Source organism: Phoxinus phoxinus (genome assembly GCF_949152265.1).
Source record: "Phoxinus phoxinus genome assembly, chromosome: 18".
In the NCBI taxonomy this organism is placed as follows: Eukaryota; Metazoa; Chordata; class Actinopteri; order Cypriniformes; family Leuciscidae; genus Phoxinus; species Phoxinus phoxinus.
This window is the reverse complement of record NC_136893.1, coordinates 2419699-2432775: the sequence shown is the minus strand read 5'-3', so window position 1 is coordinate 2432775 and position 13077 is coordinate 2419699.

Sequence of the window (13077 nt, the reverse complement as noted above, 5' to 3'; positions counted from 1 at the left end):
CACACACACTTCTCGAGCCGCGCCGAAACCGCGTGCTAGAAATAGAACCGCAACCGATGCCTATTTTTCATGCGACACGCAAGAGTGTTGGAAGTTTTCAGACAAAATAGAAGGCGCAAATACATATTAATAAATTACATTTTGATGCTTGAATGTCTCTCGGTTTTGACAAATGCATATATAATTGTAATTAAAAAAATAGGCCTAATTATCGATTTTCAAATATTGCCCGTCAGGCCTACAGAACGAAATATTCTGTAGCCTATTTTGCCGTCAATACTGCCGACGTTGTCTTTGCTGTATCAGGCTATATATAGGCTATTATGTTTCACATCCAAATGTAGATGGTCTGTCGGCGCACAGAGCCACACAGTCGCAGACAGCACGTGAAGTTCGTGAACACCGAATTCCCTTTTCTATCTTATCTATTTGTGTTTGAACAGACATGTGCACGAAAAAATAAGCCAGTGTCCGTCTCAACGAGTTTCCCCGTAAACGCAGTCAAAACGGATGCGTGTCATTACCAGTATACGTGCATTCGAATTAAAGGGACAGCACCCAATATACCTGCAGCTGTTTGTGTCACCAAAGTTAATCAAACAACAAAAGAGAAAGAGAAAAATCACGTTTTGTCAAAAGATAAACTGTATTAATACTTAATACAGTTAATTTACTTGAAAAACATAAAACACTGCTTTATTTCTCGTGTATTTGTGTTTTATTGTATTCATATTTGTATTTTGTTTATTAGTTTCTATGCAGATGCACTAGTCCTACCCTACACAATTACCCCAATCATCCTAGAATTATTAATTCTTTACAAAAAGAGCTATTCAAATCATCAGGTGAAATTGTTTTCATGAAATAGCAGTAATATATACCGGATATTTGCCGCGGGACGAGGGCTTCGATTACCTCTCTCTTTTTTGACCATACATGTGTTTGCACCCCTGTATAGAGTATATGTGACATAGAGTATGTGTTACAGCATACAGTATAGTATAGAGTATATGTACATATAGTATGTGTTACAGCATACAGTATAGTATAGAGTATATGTACATAGAGTATGTGTTATAGCATACAGTATAGTATAGAGTATATGTGACATAGAGTATGTGTTACAGCATACAGTATAGTATAGAGTATATGTGACATAGAGTATGTGTTATAGCATACAGTATAGTATAGAGTATATGTGACAGAGTATGTGTTACAGCATACAGTATAGTATAGAGTATATGTACATATAGTATGTGTTACAGCATACAGTATAGTATAGAGTATATGTGACATAGAGTATGTGTTACAGCATACAGTATAGTATAGAGTATATGTGACAGAGTATGTGTTACAGCATACAGTATAGTATAGAGTATATGTACATAGAGTATGTGTTACAGCATACAGTATAGTATAGAGTATATGTACATAGAGTATGTGTTACAGCATACAGTATAGTATAGAGTATATGTGACATCGAGTATGTGTTACAGCATACAGTATAGTATAGAGTATATGTACATATAGTATGTGTTACAGCCAGTGTTGTGGGTAACGCGTTATAAAGTAACGCGTTAGAGTACTCTAATTACCTTTTTCGTGAAATGTGTAACTTAACGCGTTAGTTTTGTGCGTTAAGTAATCAGTAACTTCGTTATTTTTTTTTAAAAAGTAATCCGTTATTTTAAGGAAAGGAAAATCCCGAATAAAAAAATTTCCCCAGGATCAAGACAGTGTTTCTGCGCTTCAATACCCCACCACCCTCCAGCTTCATTACGGCACACGCGCGCAGTCTCTTGCTCTCTCTCTCTCCCGCTCTGCCATGCACGCGCTGCGCGGTTTGAATTGGAGCACAGTCTCTGTGTCTCGCGGGCGCGCTCGCTCTAGATTCCGGGAGATTTTAACTAATTCACGGGCATCAGTGAGCCGCTATCAATATGCGGGAGACTCCCGGAACTTCCGATAGACTTGGGATGTCTGCATTTCTATACTGAAATAATATCGCCATTATAATTATTGATTTTTTTATTGAAATAATAGCCCATCCGCGCATCTCTACTACCCGGGCTGGGAAGGTGTGAATTTTGATTAATATGTTCTGTGATAATAAATAAATAAAACGCTATGTGGAATAGCCTATGACTGTCTTTCCTGTTATTGTTATCCTGCAGTGTTAATTTAGTCGGATGACTGACGTTATTCATTGCCAGGAGTCACGACTTCTAGGTGCATTTAATGGGGGCCGTGTCTGTCAATTAAGCTGCAGCATGTGTGAGGCGCTGCAAACGGCTTTTAATTTTTGGTAACGCATGAGTACTCTAACGCGTTACTTTTATGAATAGATAACGCAGTAACGTAACTGATTACTTTTAATTGATGGTAACGTTGTAACCTAATTAACTACTTTCCAAAGTAACTATACCCAACACTGGTTACAGCATACAGTATAGTGTAGAGTATATGTGACATAGAGTATGTGTTACAGCATACAGTATAGTATAGAGTATATGTGACATAGAGTATGTGTTACAGCATACAGTATAGTGTAGAGTATATGTGACATAGAGTATGTGTTATAGCATACAGTATAGTATAGAGTATATGTCACATAGAGTATGTGTTACAGCATACAGTATAGTATAGAGTATATGTGACATAGAGTATGTGTTACAGCATACAGTATAGTATAGAGTATATGTGACATAGATTATGTGTTACAGCATACAGTATAGTATAGAGTATATGTGACATAGAGTATGTGTTACAGCATACAGTATAGTATAGAGTATATGTGACATAGAGTATGTGTTACAGCATACAGTATAGTATAGAGTATATGTGACATAGAGTATGTGTTACAGCATACAGTATAGTGTAGAGTATATGTGACATAGAGTATGTGTTATAGCATACAGTATAGTATAGAGTATATGTGACATAGAGTATGTGTTACAGCATACAGTATAGTGTAGAGTATATGTGACATAGAGTATGTGTTACAGCATACAGTATAGTATAGAGTATATGTGACATAGAGTATGTGTTATAGCATACAGTATAGTATAGAGTATATGTGACATAGAGTATGTGTTACAGCATACAGTATAGTGTAGAGTATATGTGACATAGAGTATGTGTTACAGCATACAGTATAGTATAGAGTATATGTGACATAGAGTATGTGTTACAGCATACAGTATAGTATAGAGTATATGTGACATAGAGTATGTGTTACAGCATACAGTATAGTGTAGAGTATATGTGACATAGAGTATGTGTTACAGCATACAGTATAGTATAGAGTATATGTGACATAGAGTATGTGTTATAGCATACAGTATAGTGTAGAGTATATGTGACATAGAGTATGTGTTACAGCATACAGTATAGTATAGAGTATATGTGACATAGAGTATGTGTTACAGCATACAGTATAGTATAGAGTATATGTGACATAGAGTATGTGTTACAGCATACAGTATAGTATAGAGTATATGTGACATAGAGTATGTGTTACAGCATACAGTATAGTATAGAGTATATGTGACATAGAGCATGTGTTACAGCATACAGTATAGTGTAGAGTATATGTGACATAGAGTATGTGTTACAGCATACAGTATAGTATAGAGTATATGTGACATAGAGTATGTGTTATAGCATACAGTATAGTATAGAGTATATGTGACATAGATTATGTGTTACAGCATACAGTATAGTATAGAGTATATGTACATAGAGTATGTGTTACAGCATACAGTATAGTATAGAGTATATGTGACATAGAGTATGTGTTACAGCATACAGTATAGTATAGAGTATATGTGACATAGAGTATGTGTTACAGCATACAGTATAGTATAGAGTATATGTACATAGAGTATGTGTTACAGCATACAGTATAGTATAGAGTATATGTGACATAGAGTATGTGTTATAGCATACAGTATAGTATAGAGTATATGTGACATAGAGTATGTGTTACAGCATACAGTATAGTATAGAGTATGTGTGACATAGAGTATGTGTTACAGCATACAGTATAGTATAGAGTATATGACATAGAGTATGTGTTACAGCATACAGTATAGTATAGAGTATATGACATAGAGTATGTGTTACAGCATACAGTATAGTATAGAGTATATGTGAAATAGAGTATGTGTTACAGCATACAGTATAGTATAGAGTAGTGTTGTCACGATACTAGAATTTCTAACTTCGATACGATACCTTGAAAAATATCGATATTCGATACCATTTTCGATACCACAGAGAAAAAAAACTGCCACAATATTAAGGGGGTATTTTTTTATTTAAAGCTAAAACAAGTCTAGAACATGACAATGAGGTATATTTTACATGAACAAAAATGTCCTGAGTTCTATCTGTTAATATTTTTTAATTGGACCAGGGCTAACATGACCCATTGTATTTGTATAACCTACTGTTCAAAGATTAAAATATAGCCTACTGTAACAAAAAAGCACTTAACAGTATCAAATTGGAGGATAGAGTGTCAGTAATGTATAATAATAAGATTAAACATTCAATTTTCAGTTAAAGGCATTTCATTATTGAATTCAGAGATGCCGTCTAGCTGTTTAGTTTAATTAATATCTGTGTAATCAAATTGATGATAATCGCTAATGAAGGCAAATTGCAGAATTAAATAATAATTTTCTGAATAAAGTTAAATAGGCACAAGTTAATTTACATTTGACCACAGTTAAAATATTTACTTGTCTAAGATTCCTCAGTCAGATTGTTAACTTTAAGAATTACGGTGAAAAAACGCGACAACACAGACTCATATCAACAACAATACTAGGCCATCTTGGTTAATGTTTCAGAAAAGTAAAAATGAGAAGAGTTAGTGTTTACTTTAGGATTTTTTTAGCAGTGGGGAAAGGTCTGTCCAAACAACAAACACCCCTGATGCTGAGCGTAGCCTATGCTTGCTAAATGGTACCCCTGGAGCCTGTTCCTTAAGTCTGTTTACACCTATAAAATAATGAATGATGTGAGGGATTATTGATAGTCAAGCAATCTTTTGGGTGCCCGCAGCCCGCTCGCAGTGTGAAGCGTGTGTCTGCGCTATTCTCTGACATACCCGCTCGCAGTGTGAAGCGCGTGTCCGCGCTATTCTACGACATGCCCGCTCGCGGTGTGTAGCGCGTGTCCACGCTATTCTCCGACTCCGACATGCGTGCCCGCTCGCGGTGTTCTTTATCAATCAACCAAAGCCGGTCGCGGGGGCGCCGCGCTCGCCATCTTTCCATTCACTTCACTTTTGGTATTTAGCCAGAGCGAATGAGACGAGTGCGTCACGTGTGGTGTTTGTCAACGCGCCTTCTTTGGAGAGAAGTGAAAGTGACCGCTCGGCTAGTATCGATACTTCGGGAAATTAGTATTGGTACCGTTCAGATATTTCAGTATCGATATTTATCGAAATATCGATATTTTTGACAACACTAGTATAGAGTATATGTGACATAGAGTATGTGTTACAGCATACAGTATAGTATAGAGTATATGACATAGAGTATGTGTTACAGCATACAGTATAGTATAGAGTATATGACATAGAGTATGTGTTACAGCATACAGTATAGTATAGAGTATATGTGACATAGAGTATGTGTTATAGCATACAGTATAGTATAGAGTATATGTGACATAGAGTATGTGTTACAGCATACAGTATAGTGTAGAGTATATGTGACATAGAGTATGTGTTACAGCATACAGTATAGTATAGAGTATATGTGACATAGAGTATGTGTTACAGCATACAGTATAGTATAGAGTATATGTGACATAGAGCATGTGTTACAGCATACAGTATAGTATAGAGTATATGTGACAGAGTATGTGTTACAGCATACAGTATAGTATAGAGTATATGACATAGAGTATGTGTTACAGCATACAGTATAGTATAAAGTATATGTACATAGAGTATGTGTTACAGCATACAGTATAGTATAGAGTATATGTGACATAGAGTATGTGTTACAGCATACAGTATAGTATAGAGTATATGTACATATAGTATGTGTTACAGCATACAGTATAGTGTAGAGTATATGTGACATAGAGTATGTGTTACAGCATACAGTATAGTATAGAGTATATGTACATATAGTATGTGTTACAGCATACAGTATAGTGTAGAGTATATGTGACATAGAGTATGTGTTACAGCATACAGTATAGTATAGAGTATATGTGACATAGAGTATGTGTTACAGCATACAGTATAGTATAGAGTATATGTGACATAGAGCATGTGTTACAGCATACAGTATAGTGTAGAGTATATGTGACATAGAGTATGTGTTACAGCATACAGTATAGTATAGAGTATATGTGACATAGAGTATGTGTTACAGCATACAGTATAGTATAGAGTATATGTGACATAGAGCATGTGTTACAGCATACAGTATAGTGTAGAGTATATGTGACATAGAGTATGTGTTACAGCATACAGTATAGTATAGAGTATATGTGACATAGAGTATGTGTTACAGCATACAGTATAGTATAGAGTATGTGTGACATAGAGTATGTGTTACAGCATACAGTATAGTATAGAGTATATGTGACATAGAGTATGTGTTACAGCATACAGTATAGTATAGAGTATATGTGACATAGAGTATGTGTTATAGCATACAGTATAGTGTAGAGTATATGTGACATAGAGTATGTGTTACAGCATACAGTATAGTATAGAGTATATGTGACATAGAGTATGTGTTACAGCATACAGTATAGTATAGAGTATATGTGACATAGAGCATGTGTTACAGCATACAGTATAGTGTAGAGTATATGTGACATAGAGTATGTGTTACAGCATACAGTATAGTATAGAGTATATGTGACAGAGTATGTGTTACAGCATACAGTATAGTATAGAGTATATGTGACATAGAGCATGTGTTACAGCATACAGTATAGTGTAGAGTATATGTGACATAGAGTATGTGTTACAGCATACAGTATAGTATAGAGTATATGTGACATAGAGTATGTGTTATAGCATACAGTATAGTATAGAGTATATGTGACATAGATTATGTGTTACAGCATACAGTATAGTATAGAGTATATGTACATAGAGTATGTGTTACAGCATACAGTATAGTATAGAGTATATGTGACATAGAGTATGTGTTACAGCATACAGTATAGTATAGAGTATATGTGACATAGAGTATGTGTTACAGCATACAGTATAGTATAGAGTATATGTACATAGAGTATGTGTTACAGCATACAGTATAGTATAGAGTATATGTGACATAGAGTATGTGTTATAGCATACAGTATAGTATAGAGTATATGTGACATAGAGTATGTGTTACAGCATACAGTATAGTATAGAGTATATGACATAGAGTATGTGTTACAGCATACAGTATAGTATAGAGTATATGACATAGAGTATGTGTTACAGCATACAGTATAGTATAGAGTATATGACATAGAGTATGTGTTACAGCATACAGTATAGTATAGAGTATGACATAGAGTATGTGTTACAGCATACAGTATAGTATAGAGTATATGTGACATAGAGTATGTGTTATAGCATACAGTATAGTATAGAGTATATGTGACATAGAGTATGTGTTACAGCATACAGTATAGTATAGAGTATGTGTGACATAGAGTATGTGTTACAGCATACAGTATAGTATAGAGTATATGACATAGAGTATGTGTTACAGCATACAGTATAGTATAGAGTATATGTGACATAGAGTATGTGTTACAGCATACAGTATAGTATAGAGTATATGTGACATAGAGCATGTGTTACAGCATACAGTATAGTATAGAGTATATGTGACAGAGTATGTGTTACAGCATACAGTATAGTATAGAGTATATGACATAGAGTATGTGTTACAGCATACAGTATAGTATAAAGTATATGTGACATAGAGTATGTGTTACAGCATACAGTATAGTATAGAGTATATGTACATAGAGTATATGTTACAGCATACAGTATAGTATAGAGTATATGTGACATAGAGTATGTGTTATAGCATACAGTATAGTATAGAGTATATGTGACATAGAGTATGTGTTACAGCATACAGTATAGTATAGAGTATGTGTGACATAGAGTATGTGTTACAGCATACAGTATAGTATAGAGTATATGACATAGAGTATGTGTTACAGCATACAGTATAGTATAGAGTATATGACATAGAGTATGTGTTACAGCATACAGTATAGTATAGAGTATGACATAGAGTATGTGTTACAGCATACAGTATAGTATAGAGTATATGACATAGAGTATGTGTTACAGCATACAGTATAGTATAGAGTATATGTGACATAGAGCATGTGTTACAGCATACAGTATAGTATAGAGTATATGTGACAGAGTATGTTACAGCATACAGTATAGTATAGAGTATATGTGACAGAGTATGTGTTACAGCATACAGTATAGTATAGAGTATATGACATAGAGTATGTGTTACAGCATACAGTATAGTATAAAGTATATGTGACATAGAGTATGTGTTACAGCATACAGTATAGTATAAAGTATATGTGACATAGAGTATGTGTTACAGCATACAGTATAGTATAGAGTATATGTGACATAGAGTATGTGTTACAGCATACAGTATAGTATAAAGTATATGTGACATAGAGTATGTGTTACAGCATACAGTATAGTATAGAGTATATGTGACATAGAGTATGTGTTACAGCATACAGTATAGTATAGAGTATATGTGACATAGAGTATGTGTTACAGCATACAGTATAGTATAGAGTATGTGACATAGAGTATGTGTTACAGCATACAGTATAGTATAAAGTATATGTGACATAGAGTATGTGTTACAGCATACAGTATAGTATAGAGTATATGTGACATAGAGTATGTGTTACAGCATACAGTATAGTATAAAGTATATGTGACATAGAGTATGTGTTACAGCATACAGTATAGTATAGAGTATATGACATAGAGTATGTGTTACAGCATACAGTATAGTATAAAGTATATGTGACAGAGTATGTGTTACAGCATACAGTATAGTATAGAGTATATGACATAGAGTATGTGTTACAGCATACAGTATAGTATAGAGTATATGACATAGAGTATGTGTTACAGCATACAGTATAGTATAGAGTATATGACATAGAGTATGTGTTACAGCATACAGTATAGTATAAAGTATATGTGACAGAGTATGTGTTACAGCATACAGTATAGTATAGAGTATATGACATAGAGTATGTGTTACAGCATACAGTATAGTATAGAGTATATGTGACATAGAGTATGTGTTACAGCATACAGTATAGTATAAAGTATATGTGACATAGAGTATGTGTTACAGCATACAGTATAGTATAGAGTATATGTGACATAGAGTATGTGTTACAGCATACAGTATAGTATAAAGTATATGTGACAGAGTATGTGTTACAGCATACAGTATAGTATAGAGTATATGTGACATAGAGTATGTGTTACAGCATACAGTATAGTATAGAGTATATGACATAGAGTATGTGTTACAGCATACAGTATAGTGTAGAGTATATGTGACAGAGTATGTGTTACAGCATACAGTATAGTATAGAGTATGTGTGACATAGAGTATGTGTTACAGCATACAGTATAGTATAAAGTATATGTGACAGAGTATGTGTTACAGCATACAGTATAGTATAGAGTATATGTGACATAGAGTATGTGTTACAGCATACAGTATAGTATAGAGTATATGACATAGAGTATGTGTTACAGCATACAGTATAGTATAGAGTATATGTGACAGAGTATGTGTTACAGCATACAGTATAGTATAGAGTATGTGTGACATAGAGTATGTGTTACAGCATACAGTATAGTATAGAGTATATGTGACATAGAGTATGTGTTACAGCATACAGTATAGTATAGAGTATGTGTGACATAGAGTATGTGTTACAGCATACAGTATAGTATAGAGTATATGTGACATAGATTATGTGTTACAGCATACAGTATAGTATAGAGTATATGACATGGAGTATGTGTTACAGCATACAGTATAGTATAAAGTATATGTGACATAGAGTATGTGTTACAGCATACAGTATAGTATAGAGTATATGACATAGAGTATGTGTTACAGCATACAGTATAGTATAGAGTATATGACATAGAGTATGTGTTACAGCATACAGTATAGTATAAAGTATATGTGACAGAGTATGTTACAGCATACAGTATAGTATAGAGTATATGACATAGAGTATGTGTTACAGCATACAGTATAGTATAGAGTATATGTGACATAGAGTATGTGTTACAGCATACAGTATAGTATAGAGTATATGTGACATAGAGTATGTGTTACAGCATACAGTATAGTATAGAGTATATGACATAGAGTATGTGTTACAGCATACAGTATAGTATAGAGTATATGTGACATAGAGTATGTGTTACAGCATACAGTATAGTATAGAGTATATGACATAGAGTATGTGTTACAGCATACAGTATAGTATAGAGTATATGACATAGAGTATGTGTTACAGCATACAGTATAGTATAGAGTATATGTGACATAGAGTATGTGTTACAGCATACAGTATAGTATAGAGTATATGTGACATAGAGTATGTGTTACAGCATACAGTATAGTATAGAGTATATGTGACATAGAGTATGTGTTACAGCATACAGTATAGTATAGAGTATATGTGACATAGAGTATGTGTTACAGCATACAGTATAGTATAGAGTATATGACATAGAGTATGTGTTACAGCATACAGTATAGTATAGAGTATATGACATAGAGTATGTGTTACAGCATACAGTATAGTATAGAGTATATGTGACATAGAGTATGTGTTACAGCATACAGTATAGTATAGAGTATATGTGACATAGAGTATGTGTTATAGCATACAGTATAGTATAGAGCATTGGTTCCCAACCTGGGGTCCGCGCCCCCCTCAGGGGGGCGCCAGAGTTCACAGGGGGGGGGCGCGGGAGCGGATGCTTTGAGGTGAATAAAGATGCATAAAATGTTCTACTAATAATTTTATATACAAATATTTTTTCAAAGTTTAAAAAAAATCATATGCTAACAATGCCGATTTCAATTACAATTTCGTTATTTCAAATGTAGGCGCGTTGCGCGTGGCAAGCGTGCTCCTAATGTAAGAGACGCCGGCGCGACCACAACAGCGCCCAACATCAAATGGCAAACATAATGCAAGCGGAACGAAACTGCTCGTTATTGTGTGGTTGACGGACCGTTTATCACCGTTTATCAGTGCAGCGCGAGCCGATCGTGATCATGCGACGCTGTTACTACACAGCGCTAATAAGAGATCCAGTAAAGAAAGCATTTGAATTTGCCACAGAAGTAATAACATCGCTGCGAGATCTAGAGAGAAACATTCACATTTCTCCGTTATTAACGGATCAAACAGCGCATGGAAACCAGGAAGAAACATTGTGCCGTGAATGAACTATCCAGTGTCCAGATCTGCAACATTCACCATGGATTTACTGTAGTAACACTAACTGCAACCATGAAAGTTTGGCAGGAATAGTAGGCTATAATGCCTTCAAGTAAAATTACGTCGGTTTTATTTTTACATTATGAATACAATTGCTGCCCTCAAATGTTAATCATCTGAAATAAAATAAACCTTGGATTAGTGCTGGGAAAAAAATTAATTGCATCCAAAATAAAAGTTTGAGTTTGCATAATATATGTGTGAACTGTGTATAATTATTTTGTATATAAATACACGCATATGCATGTATTAATTAATTTTTTTTGCATGTATATACTGTATATACATTTATACATAATTTATATTATATATAAATATAAATAATTTATATATAAATAAAAATATTAAATATATACATGCATATGTGTGTATTTATATATACAAAATAATTATGCACATATATACACAAACTTTTATTTTGGATGCGATTAATTTTTTCCCAGCACTAATATATATATATATATATATATATATATATATATATATATATATACACACACACACATATGGGGGGGGGGGGTCCACGGATTGTTAAATATGTACATAGGGGGGGCCCCAAGGAAAAAGGTTGGGAACCACTGGTATAGAGTATATGTGACATAGAGTATGTGTTACAGCATACAGTATAGTATAGAGTATATGTGACATAGAGTATGTGTTACATAGAGTATGTGTTACATAGAGTATGTGTTACATAGAGTATGTGTTACATAGAGTATGTGTTATAGCATACAGTATAGTATAGAGTATATGTGACATAGAGTATGTGTTACAGCATACAGTATAGTATAGAGTATATGTGACATAGAGTATGTGTTACAGCATACAGTATAGTATAGAGTATATGTGACATAGAGTATGTGTTACAGCATACAGTATAGTATAGAGTATATGACATAGAGTATGTGTTACAGCATACAGTATAGTATAGAGTATATGTGACATAGAGTATGTGTTACAGCATACAGTATAGTATAGAGTATATGACATAGAGTATGTGTTACAGCATACAGTATAGTATAGAGTATATGTGACATAGAGTATGTGTTACAGCATACAGTATAGTATAGAGTATATGTGACATAGAGTATGTGTTACAGCATACAGTATAGTATAGAGTATATGTGACATAGAGTATGTGTTATAGCATACAGTATAGTATAGAGTATATGTGACATAGAGTATGTGTTACAGCATACAGTATAGTATAGAGTATATGTGACATAGAGTATGTGTTACAGCATACAGTATAGTATAGAGTATATGACATAGAGTATGTGTTACAGCATACAGTATAGTATAGAGTATATGTGACATAGAGTATGTGTTACAGCATACAGTATAGTATAGAGTATATGACATAGAGTATGTGTTACAGCATACAGTATAGTATAGAGTATATGTGACATAGAGTATGTGTTACAGCATACAGTATAGTATAGAGTATATGTGACAGAGTATGTGTTATAGCATACAGTATAGTATAGAGTA